The sequence below is a fragment of the Protopterus annectens genome, chromosome 4.part0 (assembly GCF_019279795.1).
Source record: "Protopterus annectens isolate FY-2018-M chromosome 4.part0, PAN1.0, whole genome shotgun sequence".
Taxonomy (NCBI): Eukaryota; Metazoa; Chordata; order Ceratodontiformes; family Protopteridae; genus Protopterus; species Protopterus annectens.
In genome coordinates this window covers 1447487588-1447503233 of record NC_056733.1, presented here as the reverse complement: position 1 = coordinate 1447503233, position 15646 = coordinate 1447487588, and the positions used below count along the sequence as shown (strand labels likewise).

At 39.1% G+C, this 15646-nt stretch overlaps 1 protein-coding gene across 5 annotated transcripts in view; it reads right to left on the bottom strand.

Moving 5' to 3' along the window:
- The window catches only part of UIMC1 (ubiquitin interaction motif containing 1), a 2105680-nt gene extending 2091632 nt beyond the window's left edge, over window positions 1-14048 (bottom strand). For 2 of the 5 annotated variants that reach the window (XM_044069291.1, XM_044069295.1), the window contains exon 1: window positions 13608-13817. The gene's annotated coding sequence lies outside the window, so the exon portion shown is untranslated. Of the gene's footprint in view, window positions 1-13607 lie in introns of all 5 variants that reach the window. The other 3 variants (XM_044069292.1, XM_044069293.1, XM_044069294.1) reach the window with 3 other exon arrangements.
- Window positions 14049-15646: the final 1598 nt, after the last annotated feature.

Genomic DNA, 15646 nt, shown 5'->3' with positions numbered 1-15646 from the left:
AAACATCTGATGATAAAACAGCGTTGTGTTGAGCACTTTCACCCACTTCAATGTGGGCTTCCTCAGAACACTGAAACACTGAACAACCACTCCCTTTATTTGAATTTTGGTACCACAATTCTCTCTGTCAGACTTTTAAAGTCATATACACATATTGCAACCTTGTACCTAAATCTAAAATTATATATACATATGAACAGCTTGTTTAAACTATAAAATACATTACCCAATATGAGTTATGTATGTCACCTAAAATTGGGTGTAGAATACACTCATTAAGAAACAACCAACAATATATTTATATTATTAGAGAAACTCACTATAAAATGTGGGATGTGCAATCAATGTGGATTCATATTAGAAGCAGCCAGTATTTTGTTAAGACAATATGGGTCACACTAGGACCAAACTTAAGTATGGCAATTGCAAGACAAAAATGATTATATATATGGCAAAGTGTATTACATGTTCTAGTTTTTACATAGGTAAAACCGAAAGAAGCTTTAGACAACGAATATATGATCATATTTATTGTATAAGAAAGAGAGACACCAAAAATGCAGTGTATAGACATATTGAAAAGATGGGAGATGCCCACGAATTTAGATTTGCCTTACTAGAAACTATACATATAGATCCCAGGGGGTGTGACTACAAAACTTTACTGGCGTTTAGGGAAACGTGGTGGCAATTATATTTAGACGCAACGAATCCACCTGGACTTAATGATTATATTTCTTGTAAGACCATTTTAGAGACATATTAATTTCTCATCTTGTGACCTGGAACGTTTATTCATGTTGATGTTCAAATATTGTTCGTATCATTATGCTTCTTGAATATTCCTCTCTCGAGAGTGTTGAATTAGTTTACAACTGGTTACAATTAGTATATAGTTTTGTAACAGTGATTTAAATGTCTTCATAACACGTATCCATATACACTTAATATAAATATATTGTTGGTTGTTTCTTATAAGTGTATTCTATACCCAATTTTAGGCGACATACATAACTCATATCGATAATGTATTTTATAGTTTAAACAAGCTGTTCATATGTATATATAATTTTAGATTTAGGTACAAGGTTGCAATATGTGTATATGACTTTAAAAGTCTGACAAAGAAAATTGTGGTGCCAAAATTCAAATAAAAAGGGTGTGCTTGTTCAGTGTTCTGAGGAAGCCCACATTGAAGTGGGTGAAAGCGCTCAACACAACACTGTTTTATCATCAGATGTTTTTACGTTTGTACGGCTAATGTGTTTGGAATAAATCCTATTTTATTTTAAGAAGAAGAGGCTGGTGCACTTATTGGTGATACGTGATTGTGTATAACCCATTCAGTGATGTAGGGATTAATGCCCAGCTTAGTACGTTTAGCTAGGATTCCAGAGTGGGGGATGGTAACAAAGGCCTTGAGGAGGTCCAGATAGGCTGTGTGGACGTCCTTACCCGCATCCACGGCTCTGGAGACTGGTTCGAAGAAGTCAATCAGGTTGAGGAGACAAGATCAGCCCTTTACAAAACCAAACTGGGTGGGTTCCAGTGTTTGAAGGTTGCCAATGTCTTTGTTTACAAGTTCCATGACAATGCGTTCCATGGCTTTGCAGATCAGTCCCGTCAGACTGATGGGACGATAGTTCCCAGAATCCAAGGTGGACCCCCCCTTGTAGAGTGGGATAACTGCAGCTGTGCGCCACTCATTGGGTACAAAGCCTGAGGTGAGGCCATGATTAAACATGACGCTTAGGTGAGGTGCCAGTTCATTTTGCAGTTCATGTAGTACACAGCCCGGGATGTCATCTGGTCCTATGGATGCTGTATTCTTAGCTTTGGAGAGTGCGTTTTTTACCTGTATGGCCGTGATTACCGGAATTTGGCAATCTTTTGGTATTGAGATGAGCCCTTTGGGAGGGGTGAAGTTGGCAATGAATCGATCTGCCAGGATACTGGCAATACCCTTGGGATCGGTATATTTAATGCCATTCTGTTGTAGCTCAGAGCAGATCTGAGCATTGCCATTTAGATTCTTGACATAACTATGGAATCCAAAAACTAAAATGTAAGCCAGTAAACTGTAAGGCTGAAAAAACAAATGTATTTAGTTAATGCAGTGCGAAAACAAAACAAACCGGTTTCGGCTGGTACACAACACAGCCTTCCTCAGTGTAAAATAAAATGCATTTCAAGAAGTCTTTTATACATGCACTTAATTGGAATCAGCTTGTAACTGGTTGATCTAAAATTGTTCATTTAATCCAGGTGGAAAGAAACCACCCAGTCTAACAATCCATTTTTTTCTCTTTGGTGTCAAGAATGGAATGCCACCCCAATTTGTTGGATTTGTTCCCTTTCATGATATCTATTACCATGAAACTAAGCTTGGCAGATGAATGTTTTAAACAATGTTTATATATAGCACTACTTAGTTTCTTGTTCTTCATATCACTGGTATGCTCAGAAATGCTCAGTCTTAGTGGTCGTGAGGTTTGCCCTATATGGAAAGGGCCACAGCTGCATGTTGCTGGATATATCAGCCATTCACTACTGCAACTGGCAAAAAAATTAATTTCATAAACTGTACCACATTTCTTACTTGTGAATTGTTTGGATTTAAAAACCTTATTGTAGTGAGTGCAATGTCCACATGGGAAGCATCCTGTAAGCACCTCGCCCGATAGTGTAGTTTGTACCTCATGGGATGGTGTCCTGGAATGTGAATGTTTATAATGATTCAAATGGGAAGCAAGATTTCTCCCTTTACGAAATGAAAACTGGCATCTGTCTGGTAGACTGTTAGTTAGGTTGTGATCACTCTGTAGAATATTCCAGTGTCTCTGTACACCGTTGATTAATAAATCAGAATTCCGCCCATAAGTTGTCACTAGTCTAATGGGTGCCAAGCTCTGCTACTCCCATTGTTTATAGGTCAAAAGGTCTTCCCTCTTGAGTGTATTGGCCCAATTGCTGGCCTGACGAACATGTTCCATCTGATAGCCCTGGTCCCTAAACCTGTGAGTCAGATCCCGCCTATATTCCTGAAAGGTAGAATCCTTGGAGCAGATGCGTCTCATTCTAATGTATTGGGATTTGGGGATATTTTTAGCTATATGGGGAAGATGAAAGCTGGATGCATGGAGGAGGGTATTGTATCGGGGGGGGGGGGGTGCTTCTGGAAAACTTCAGTACACAAAGTATGATCTGGTTTTCTGGAGATGGAAACTTCAAGAAAAGTAATGTTTGAATCAAAATTAACCAGACTAGTGACAACTTATGGGAGGAATTCTGATTTATTAATCAACAGTGTACAAAGATATTCACATTCCAGGACACCATCCCATGAGGTACAAAACTACACTATTGAGTGAGGTGCTTACAGGATGCTTCCCATGTGGACATTACACTCACTACAATAAGGTTTTTAAATCCAAACAATTCACAAGTAAGAAATGTGGTACAGTTTATGACATTAATTTTTTTTGCCAGTTGCAGTAGTGAATGGCTGATATACCTAGCAGCATGGAGCTGTGACTCTTTCTACAAAGGGCAAACCTCACGACCACTAAGACTGAGAATTTCTGAGCATACCAGTGATATGAAGAACAAGAAACTGAGTAGTGCTTTATATAAACATTCTCTAAAACATTCATCTGCCAAGTTTAGTTTCATTGTAATAGTTATCATGAAAGGGAACAAATCCAACAAAGCAGTGCGGCATTCCATTCTTGACACCAAAGAGAAAAAATAGATTGTTAAACTGGGTGGTTTATTTCCACCTGGATTAAATAAACAATTTTAGATCAACCAATTACAAGCCGATTCCAATTAAGTGCATGTATAAAAGACTTCTTGAAATGCATTTTATTTTACACTGAGGAAGGCTGTGTTGTGTACCAGCTGAAACCAGTTTGTTTGTCTTGTTTTTGCACTGCATTAACTAAATAAATTTATTTTTTCAGCCTTACAGTTTGCTGGCTTACATTTTTGTTTTTGGATTCTATATTGTTCAAGCCATGCAATTGCCTTTTGTGCAGGGTGAACTTTTTTGATGCATAACTATAGAATGCCTTGTGGTTGTCCTTGCAATCTTTGACAATTTTATTTTCGTAATTAGCTTTGGAGGATTTTATGAGGGATCTCAACTTCTTACTGAGGCTGGTAAGTGAGTTTTTTGCATCCTGGGATTTTCCTCTCTTCTGCAACAGTTTCTTTTTTCTGTTGTATAGTTTTTTTATGGCAGGGGACCACCAGATCGGGTTCCTTTTTTCTTTTTTTTTTTGGAGGAGACCGTCTTGGTTCTATTTGGAATGGCATGATTCATGCATGAGTGGATGTGCTCGTACAGTGCCTTAGTGTAGGATTCAGCAGTCAAACTTTCAGTTCCCACCTGCATGGGTGTCATGAAGTTTGTCACTTCTGACTTTGAGTAGCATGAAGTTGGCTTTGGAGAAGTTTTTTATAGAGGTTTCCCTATTGGGGGGTGGGGGTAGAATGTGGATGTCAAGAGTGATTAGCTTATGGTCAGACCTGACCAACGAGGAAGTGACCACCGGTGTGGAGCATAGATCTCCCATGTTGGTAATGACCAAGTCTAGGATATTTGAGCCCCTGGTGGGACTATGGATTAGTTGATCCAGGACATTGGAATTTATGAATCCCAAGAACCGTGGGGCAAAGGTGTTGGTACCCAAGTATTTTCCTAATTAATGGCAGGGTAATTGAAATCACCCAGTATTAGGGTGTTTGGTTGTATCTTAATATTTTCCAATATGTTTAGAATGGTATAGTGAGAATCTTGGGGCATGGTGGGGGATATGTAGCAAGCTACAATTTGGATTGCAGTCTTACCTAGTGTTAGTTGCACCTGTAGAATTTCAGATGCATTGTTCATACGTAGGTACTATGCTATTGGCCCTAGGGCCTATATAAGCTTAGCCAAAAGGTCGCCACCCAAGAAAATTATTTTCCTGTGCCACTGTCTAGCAGAACCATAGAAGTGATCCCTGGGGTGAATTTTCTATCTCCCATCCACTCATCAAGATTTTTCTTGAAGACTGCTCATGTGTTGGGCAACTAGCCCAGAGGTGTGAATATCCTTGATAAATATGGACACTCCTCTGCCTTTAGTGCTTTGGTCCCGGTTTGATGGCCAAAACGTGTGGCAAGAGATGGAGCCTGGTATTGCAGGGGTGCTCTCTGGAGTCTTGAACCAGGTCTCAGTTACTACACAGATATCGATGTTCTCCATTTTTAGGAGTGCCTCGAGAGAGTGCATTTTGAGGTGTAGACTTCTAGCAATAAGTAACATTACCTTCAGATTTTGCATGCTTATATCTGTTACGGTGGTGGTTTTGTCCATTGAGCGTTGCCTAAAAAAGGCACTATAGGGGTGGCAAGAGCCTTAGCCAGTAACCTGAATCCCAGGGGCGACAAGTGCAGACCATCTCAGCAAAGCATCCTGGTTTGTTGATCATGTAGTCCCAGGCAGACCGATACTGGATCCCCTGTGAATGACACCAGAAACTTAGCCAATTGTTGAAGTCAATGATAATTATGACATCAGATTGCACACAGTCTACAAACCAATATCCTTACATCACACATACCAACACAAAAAGTTCACAATTCACATACAATTGCTTACCAAACATACACAAAGTTAACAAACCAGCAGGTGAAACCCTATATGGCAATTACATCTCCAGAATATGCAGCTTGATCATTCTTAACATAAGGCTCAACAACAACATTTCCTCATTTAAACACAACTGAAAATATACCCAGCAGACTCATGGCTGTGTTCTTCTCTAACACACCATGATAATATGAATATCCTCCTCTCTCTACTTCTCATCTCTGACCTAATCAACTATCTTGTTGATAAAAAATGAGATTTCACAACAAACTTGCTTAACACCTTTATAAAATTATCACTTAAGACACAGGCACGTAGACATTAACAAAAAAAAAGTTAACTTTTTTTTTTTATTTACATACATTATACATTACATGTTTTATTTCTATAACTGTTATTCAGTAATTGTCTCCTGTACATTAATTTTACATAAAAAATATTTTGTAAACAAATCTAGCCAATAACAATTCCTATATGCACTACTTCTAGTGGAAATAAGACTTAGAATGCACTAATGCTAGTATTATTAGCATTATTTTGAAATAGTTTTTCACCTTTATATTCTGCTGTTTTCTAGTATAATTTTCCCTTTTTGCTAAACAGATAAACAGGACTGAAATTTACAAAAATAAAAGTGAAAGTAAACACTGCCCAGCCACAAATTTGCACTCTTATCTAATTCCTCTGTTTAACGTATTACTAAATATTTCTATTCTTTTTGATTGTTTCACTTCATATTTTAACTGTGGAGTGCTTCTTTAGGGTTTCAGGTCTGGTTAGACTTTCCCAGTACTCAAACAATTACATACAAACATACGCACACATACACATTACACAATTACATCTCAAATATATGTATGTATTTGTGTCTGTGCGTGTGTGTGCGCGCATTGTATATATATATATATATATATATATATATATATATATATATATATATATATATATATATACATATACATATACACATGTGCCCATACTCTCATGTCATACCTCTAAACCTTCAATCTCCAGAATATGGAACACTGCCTCTCAAAGTGGAACAAATGGACAAAACGTAGAACGCATACTAACAGCTTACTAACTACTTACACTAGGAAGCTCACTGGATGGCTAAAATGTATTACTTTATACTTAACATTCTTTTAATGAATATAATGCCTTGTTACCCCACTTACTATATTCAGGTAAGGGCTTTACAAGTCTACCCAAACAACCCAACCCAAATGTGTCCCTATGAATCACAGGTGTTTATTAGGATGGGTTATGCTAGCAAAGAAGTTTCTAGAGGTTATGTGGAGGTGTATGTTACAGAGAGAGAAAGATAGTAATAACCAAACTATCGGCATGGGGTCAGACCTGTGGTGAATTTCTGATTTTCCATCCATTACTTAAGGTTATATTTAAATAAGGTTAAGGATGGACTCTGATTCACATGGATGGGGAGCCTGTTTCAGAGCATGGAAATCCTATGAGACAACTGTCTAGCCAACAAGCCTTACTTATGTCACAAGCAAAGATCAAATCCTTGGATCTAGTGTTTTTTTAAGCTGTTCATTTTGTGGAAGTGCAAAAGGTCCATCAGAGCTTTATCCGATAATGCTTTCTATGCCAGGTACAGATCACCGCTTATTAACATGTAGGGGATTCAGTATAGAGATAGGGATTTACGTAATCTGTAAAGGGCAATGTGTTCAAACCCTGAATTTTCCTGGCAATTAACCTTTGCGGATATTTCAAATGTTGTATATGTCTAGTCAGGTACATGCCAAAGGAGGCATTATACTCAATGATGGGTAAGATAAGGGTCAAAGTGGCAATATGACTTTCTTGGACCTGGATGCCATGCCCTTACAAGCTGGGCAACACAGAATGATTTTCTTAGTACCTTGGCCTCATGTTGGTCAAAGGCAGATTACTGCTGACATATGTTCCCAGATCACCGACTACCAGGTCAACTCTTGTGGGGGAGGGGGTCTTATAAATGGAGTAATTAGCCTGGGCGGCAGTTTTCCCAAAAGGTATTACAATACATTTCTTAGAACCAAGTTTTAATCTGGGACTTTGGCACCAGTCATTTATTTGTGCTACACCCTCTTGTAAAATGTTTGTGTCATGGGGGGATCTATGATAGCTCCTAATTTGCAGTCATCTGCAATCTTGGTAAGCCAAAGACCTTGACATTAGCCTTTAACTCAGAGAATTAGATGCCAAATAGGAGCGATCCCAGCATACATAGTTGAGGGATCCTGGTGGTGAATGGTCTCTTAATGGTGGTGGTATCACCAACCCTGACTTTCTGGATCCTTGTCTGCGAGCCAGCTAGCAGTCCAGCCAGCTATGTACAGGTTTTTGCCCAGTTTGGTGAGTTTATCAACTATACCCGAGTGGGGTACTGTACTGAATGCCTTAGCCAGGTCCAGGTAGGTGGTTATCCATCACTACCCCCTCATCCATTGCTTTGGTGGCCTTCTCAAAGAAGTCTACCTAGTTTAGTAGGCATGACCTCCCTGTGACATAGCCAACTGGGATGAGTAGAGTGTCTGAATTTTGCCTATCTTTTCTTTTTTGATCATTTCCACAATAATTTGTTCCATCGCTTTGCATATTAGACTTGTCAGACTAGTAGGTCTGTAGTTTCAGAGGTTGGTGGATGGTCCACCCTTGAAAAAAAAAATGGGATAACCATTGCAGTTTTCCTTTCCTGTGGTACAAAGTCTGTTCTGAGGGCACGACTGAAAAGTGACTCAAGTGGTCCTGAGAAGATATGTTTCAAGTTGTTTAGGAGGCATCCTGGGATATTTTCAGGGTCCATTTTTTGGCCTTGAAAAGCACAGTCAGGACCTACTCCCTGTTAAAAGTTGGAGGGTATCAAGTTTGAGCTGGATAGGTCAGCTAGTAAATTTGCTATGTCTCGCCATCAAGTGAAGGTGGCACCAATAACTACCAATTTGGCACATTGATGTGTGCCGTCTCTGAGGTATCAAACAAAGCTGTACAAGACCTTATGGTTGCCTTTAGCCTGTGAGACTATCCTGACATTGTAACTGACTTCGTTAGACTTAATTAGTTCTGTTTCCTGCTTAGTTTAATTGGAGAGCTCATTATTACGGACGTTCTCATCCTCATTTTAACCATAACGTTTTTCCTTTTGTTATATACCCTATTGAGGTTAGGATTTCATAAATGTGGAATGTTATGGGCTTACTTCTGGTAGGTACAATAGCCTCTATACAGACAGTTACATGGTTGTACAAGGTCTCTGAACAATTCAGCATAGATTTATTTATTTTACATTTGTTAACCGGGGGTGTCCAAGCCAAAAAGGCCCTTTTTCAGCAGAGGCCCGGGGAGAAAAGCTTCACAAAGAAAAATTACAGACACATTTAGTTATTTAGACATGATCAGTATACACACAAATTACAAGATACATGTTTTTACAGTGGTATGCGGCACATAAGCAGTTACAGTGGAGAGAACAAACAAAAAAAATATTAATTTTAAAAAATAAAGGTAATTAATAGATTTGTGGTGTACAGCTGAAATTTGGAACATAGGTAGAATACATACATAGTACACAGGTACAGTACATACATTGCAGATTAGCCAGTGTTTGTGAGTAAGATTGAAAACTATTATCAAGTGCTCTAGATTTAGTATGTATATGTTATCCGCTTTCACTAGCCTGGGGAGCAATCATGGCACTGCTAACTTTGCTTGAGATGTTGCCTGATAAGATCTTTAAAGGAGGCTTTGGATGATGTGTTTTAAATGCTAGTAGGGACAGAGTTACATTTTTTAGCCATTGAACTACTATATAGTGCATCTCCAAAGCTATTGTAGCTGTTGGTGACTTCTAGTAGTAGTTTGCTTGATGATCTAAGAGGCCTTTTGGCTGAGTGATGTTGTACTAGGTTTTTGAGGGCAGGAGACTTATTCTATAGATAGAAAAGCAGAGCTGATTGTAAGTTAGGAGTTTGGGCAGTTCAAGCCAGTGGAGCTGTCCCAAAGCAGTACAGTGATGAGTTCTATATGAGCAATTTGCAGCAAAGCGGGCAATTCTGTTACAGCAGGCTTCCATTTTGCTTAGTTCAGTTTTGTTGAGATTAGTCAGAATAGGAGATGCATAGAGTAGGGTGGATAGAAGTTGGGAGCGAGCAACGGCTGATCTTGTGTTGTTCGTAAGAAATGGTTTGATACGGTAGAGTGACCCCAGTTTGGCATGTACTTATTTAACAGTTAAGTTGAGACGACTAACAAATCTTAGGGGGGAGACTATAGTTATTCCCAATAGCTTAGCCTGTGCCACTGGAGCAACTGGAGTAGCATTTGTGGAGTAGATAGTGAATTGACTGTTAGTGTTTTTGTTAGAACTGGTTATAATATAAGCTGAGTTTTCTTTGGATTGAGGATAAGTTGGGCTTTGGTAAGGTAGTTTTCAACATCAGAGAATGCTAGTTGAGTTGTTTGCAGGAGGGTGGGAATGTTTTGTGCAGCACAGATTAAGGTAGTGTCATCTGCATACTGAATTATAGATGCATGCTGTGTGGAGGTATGGAGGTCATTTGTGAAGACTGTGAATAGTAGTGGTCCTAAGATAGAACCATGTGGGACTCCTATAGTTACGGGCAGCTGAGGAGAGAGAGAATTTTCCCATTTCACAGCTTGGTACCTGTCAGTTAAGTAGCTTTGGAACCAGGTAAGAGTGGAATTTGATAGATGATATTGGTTTAGTTTGTTTAGCAGGATTTGGTGCAAGACTGTGTCAAATGCTTTGGATATATCCAAAAAAAGAGTTGACACTTGTAGGCCTTCATTTTTGAGACGGTTTACTGTGTCTGTGAAGCAGGAGAGAGCTGTAGTGGTACTATGGGCAGGTCTGAAACCATGCTGAGTAGGTGACAGGATGTTGCTGCTGTCTAGGAGATAGTTAAGCATCTGGGTATGGATGCATTGTTCTAGGATTTTGGCCGGGGGGAGTAAAGCAATGGGTCTGTAGTTAATAAGTTCAGTGGAGGTCCCGCCTTTATGTATGGGTGTAACATAGGATATTTTCCAGAGTTTGGGCACATAGTTTTCAACAACTGATCTGTTTATGGGAGTGGAGACTGGGATAGAAACAGCATCTGCTGCGAGTTTCAAGAAATAGCTGGGGAGTAGGTCAGCTGCTGTTGATGAGGTTTTTAGTTTGGAGAGCATGCTTTTGATTGAAGTGGTGGAAACTGTTTTGAGGGTAAAGCTTGTATTAGTGTTATTTGTGTTGGGGGGGGGGGGGAATAGTGAGGAAGGAACTGTCCTGTGATACTAAGGATTTGACTGAGTTCACAAAGTGGGAGTTGAATTGTGTTTCGATGGGAACTTTAGTGTCAGGGGTGGTTGGTTTGGGGGTAGCCTTTTGGGTGGATTTTAGTAGCTGGTTTACATTTTTCCAAAATTTTTGCAGGTTATTTTGGTATTTAGTTTGTAATGTTGTGTAGTAGGATTTTTTTGTCCAGCCTAATGCATTTGTTTTGCACAGTTGCACAGTTCTTGGTACTTAGTTAGGCTTTGTGTTGCTTTGTTTTTTTTTTTTTTTTTTATAGTAAATCCAGGCAGTCTCTCTGAACTTGAAAATTGGTTTGGTTTCTTTACTGAGCCAGGGGTTTGTAGAGGTTCGAACCTTGATTTTACACAATGGAGCAACAGTGTCGCGGTGTTGTAGAAATGTTTTGTTGAAATATGCTACAGCCTGGTCAAGTGGGAGGGTTTTTAGGGGGGGGGGTCCAGTTATAGTTACAAAGTAAAGTGTTGAGGACCTCAGGAGAGAATTTTTTTGTGTTTCTAGTGGATATATAGTTAGTGGTTTTGCATGTGCTTGTTTTACTACATATAAAGTATAAATAAGTCTGGGAGAATGCCTGTGTGAGGGTACAATGTGGGGTTGTTAGTTAGGACCCAGTCAAGGATGGATTCCTTTTAGATTTTTTATCACATCTAGTTGGAATTTGGACTAGTTGCTGGTAGCCATGGAGATTTATTAGATTACTTAGTGGTTCTGATATACAGGTGAACCAATCTAGGTTGAAGTTCCCCAGAATAAGGGTTTCTTGTGAGTATGTGGAAGAACACCAGGATAAGAAGTCCTCAAGGCTAGCAGGTGTATTACCAGGTGGAATATAGATCACAATTGTGGTGATGACCTTTTTAGGGTGAAGTTGAAGTTGTGAGATAAGTATGTCCCAATTATTGGAGGAGGGGTAGGAGTTTGGTAATTGACAGACAGTTAAGTTGGACTTGTACAGTAAGGCAGTTCTACCCCCTTTACGAAGTGGTCTGTCTTGTCTAATGATATTGTAGCCAGTAGGGAGAACTTCTGAGTTAGCTGTGTTTTTATTTAGCCAAGTTTCTGTTAAAGCAACTATGTCTGGGGACTCAGGGTTGGAAAAGGCACTGAATTTTGACATTCTTGCTTAATAGGATACAGTTGACAATGACATAGTTCTTAACTGTCACTGGATTTGCTATAGTCACAGGGTTGATTTTTATTTCAAAGATGACAACTTTGGATCCAACCTCACCAGTGAGGACATGACGGGGGGGGGGGGTGCAACACTTTCCCATACCAGTGACTATTAGGTCCAGTAAAGTTGGGTGTGCACACTATCTAGCCAAAGTTATCTGTATTAAATCCAAGACTCATTATGCCTGAAAATGAGGCACTGTATGTTTCCCAGTCCGTACAAACGTAGTTAGTCTCCCATGAATACAATATTCGGTTTAAGTGAGTCTCCATTAGGTTTAAGTATGAGCTAGGGGGCTCTGCGGACATTGAGGGTGACTGTAGCTTGCTAGGATATGGTATGGGACTGTCTATGGTGATTTGCATGTAGATAAATTCCAGCATGAAGCAGCAAAGGGACAGCCTTAACTAGATAACAGTGTCTTTTAAGTGAAAGTAACACAACAGAATACACAATAATCTCACTCTGTTTATCCAAAGGTTGAGAAACTTAGTTTCATTAGTAAACTGTGAGCTAATTGGTAATGCTAACAATGGGCAGGCAAAAAACACATTGCTCTTGCTTTATCAATCACGGTATAATAAAATAAAATTATTACTCTTTGTACACTGTTCTTGAATATGTTTGCTATACCACTGTATGCCATTTACATTAACGCTAAAACTGTACCACTGATTTGGCTAGGAGTACATTCTGTCAAAGTTCAGACTACCCAGCTTGTACACGATTCAAAAACAATGTAATAAAATTCAGCACTAGAATACATAACTGGGTAGCATGCATCATCTGACAACAGGCAGCGCATCCAGTAAGACAACACAATTTCAAAACTATCTACCCTCCGAATTAGTCAGAGAATCTGCATGTCATTTGTGGACTTATAAAGTTAGCCCCAATCTACCTAGTTCTGAAGAGTGGTGAAGGAGTGACAGCAGCGGGAAATTAAAAAAAAGTACAGTTTTCAGGCAAGACTGGAGCGAAAGATTATACTGTTGCAGTGCACTCCAATAACAAAACTCTTGAACAGCTAGCTCTTCAGTGGAATAGTTATACTATAGACTTTAAAACAACCCTTTCTACAATGTAACGATTCCACTGTAGAACTTATGAGGCGTAGTTTTATAACAGTATTTTGTTAAAGGCATTCTCTTACTCAACCTTTTCCTTCAAACGCTAAGAAACATCACTAGAGGAGCCACAAAATATTTTCTCAAAGAAAGTCTCCGATTTTGTTTGGGATGACTGGTGTATCCCTTATAAAATACCCTACTTTCCAATAAACTATTTAGGAACGCAATCATTAAATAATCGGGAGTATTAAAGTTCAAAACTTCTTACTCTTGAAACGTACATGTTAATACTACTCAGGAACATCTAGAATTTCAAGCATGTCATTCACTCCTTTGAACCAAAAGACTAAGGCATATGACTAAAATAAACAACATACAAAACCACTGACAATCTCTCACCTAAACGAGGCTGTTTCCAAGCCAACAAAACTGCTATACGAACGCTTAATATAAATCCTAATAACAAAACACAAACGCAGATTCTCCAAAGTAAGTAAGATATCACATTGACAGATACATAACTAGATTTTATATAAGACAGATATGTAACCTTTCTCAGTATAATCACACATCCGTATTACAACCACAACGCAAAATAAACTATATTAAGCACACCCCGCGCCGTTACATTATCCTTTGCGCATTTCTTCCGACAACCGCCGTTGACATAATCGTCACTTCCTGTTCACTGCATCACTTTTCTTTCCCTTGTCTGAAGGGACCTCACGTAGTCCTGATTTCAGTCAAGGGAATCTAGCCCGCTCATAGTGAGATGATTAGATTCTAGTGGGGAAAAGGACTGTCTTTACAACAATAGATTCTAGTCTCATTGCTGTGAGCAAGCTAGATTCCCTTGGTTGAAGAGACCGGGGTAGGGTTGCCGCCTTTTAACAAGGCCAAAGTGGGACATGGGGGGTGTGGCCAATAGGGCAGGGTTGTGGCCAGTATGACACTGGTCACACCCCCACCACGACGTCATCAGAGGTGTTAAAGGAGATGTAGTATTACAGTTATGGATACAGCATTGTGACATTACAGCATACTGAAAACTCAAACCATTTAAATGAAGTGAACTATTACTGCAAAAACATAAATTACTCAGTTGTAACAGTAAATAAACTTTAAAGGAATAAAAAACACACTACTCATTAAACAGACACTTGTTTATTTAAAAAGTTAAAAAAATCATAAACCAACCATGACTATTCAGAAAGAAAACTTAAAAAAAAAACTACATACCACATACAAGCCAAGTATAAAATTAAGACTTTTTATTGTCAATTAAAGCTAAAGCAAAGGAAAACACAAAACTACATACTGTACCCTAGTGCTACATACTGCACACTAGCAAATTAACGCTAAACAAAGAAAAACACAAAATTACAAACTGCACCCTAGTACGTTATACTACACACTAGTGCACTAAATCACTTTTTTTTTAAAGTGTCTATTGAATTTGATTTTATGGCTTGAAGAAGGGCCCGATTTGAAACAATATTTGAGTAAAAGTCACAACATTTTGTCCGGTAATTTACAGTCATTATTAGTTCGGCTTTTAACAAGTCCACACTACATCGGTTTCGCACATCTGTCCATTTACCTTTCACCAAAGAAAAAACTCTTTCTGCAAATGCATTTGAGGTTGGTATAGATAAACCCTAGCAATTACCAGATATAGTGTAGTCAGTTCAGGACCTTCTTTGAAAAGCTTCAGACACTTCTCTCCTGGGGTCAAGCTTGTGTTACATAACTGTTCGAGAAAGGGCCTAATTGCCAAGTAGTCCCTAAAAAGATAATCTTCATCTACATCCTGCAGACTTAGGGCAGTGGTCACATTAAGTAAGTCACTGAAAGCAAAGGGCTCATTTAGGGATAATTTAGATAGTGTAGACAAGTAGTTGCTTTCAGTGTAATCAAACCACTGTTCCAGGCATTTCACTACTGTCTCCAAGAACACAATGAAATCTCTTTTCAGTTTGTTAGCAGAAGTGCTATCTAATGTGTTCATAAGTGCCCTAAGTTTCCCTCCAAAGAAAACACCTTCAGCTCTTGCCTGCAGTTTTTGCTTCAGAGAGACCATTACACAAGAAGTTTCCATGGCAGTAAGTGCTGATTTTTCTAATGTACTGTGGTGGTGGTGCTGCAGTAGCGTTGTCGCCTCACAGTAAGACGTTGTCCTGTTCGATTCTCAGCTAAAGCGTCTTCTGTGTGGAGACGTGTGAATGGGCGTACATTTGTTGAAGGTTGTGCGTCAGGGCCGGCAACTCAGCACATAAAAATCTACTGCCACTCATTAGTGAACCGGATGTCCGCTGTGGAGACCTCTAACTGGGAAAAGCCAAAAGATACAACAACTTATATGTTCATTAAAATCAACAAGAAAAGCACAGAGAAAGTGCAAATAGTACTGGGGCAGCATAGGAAATTCAATCTCATCA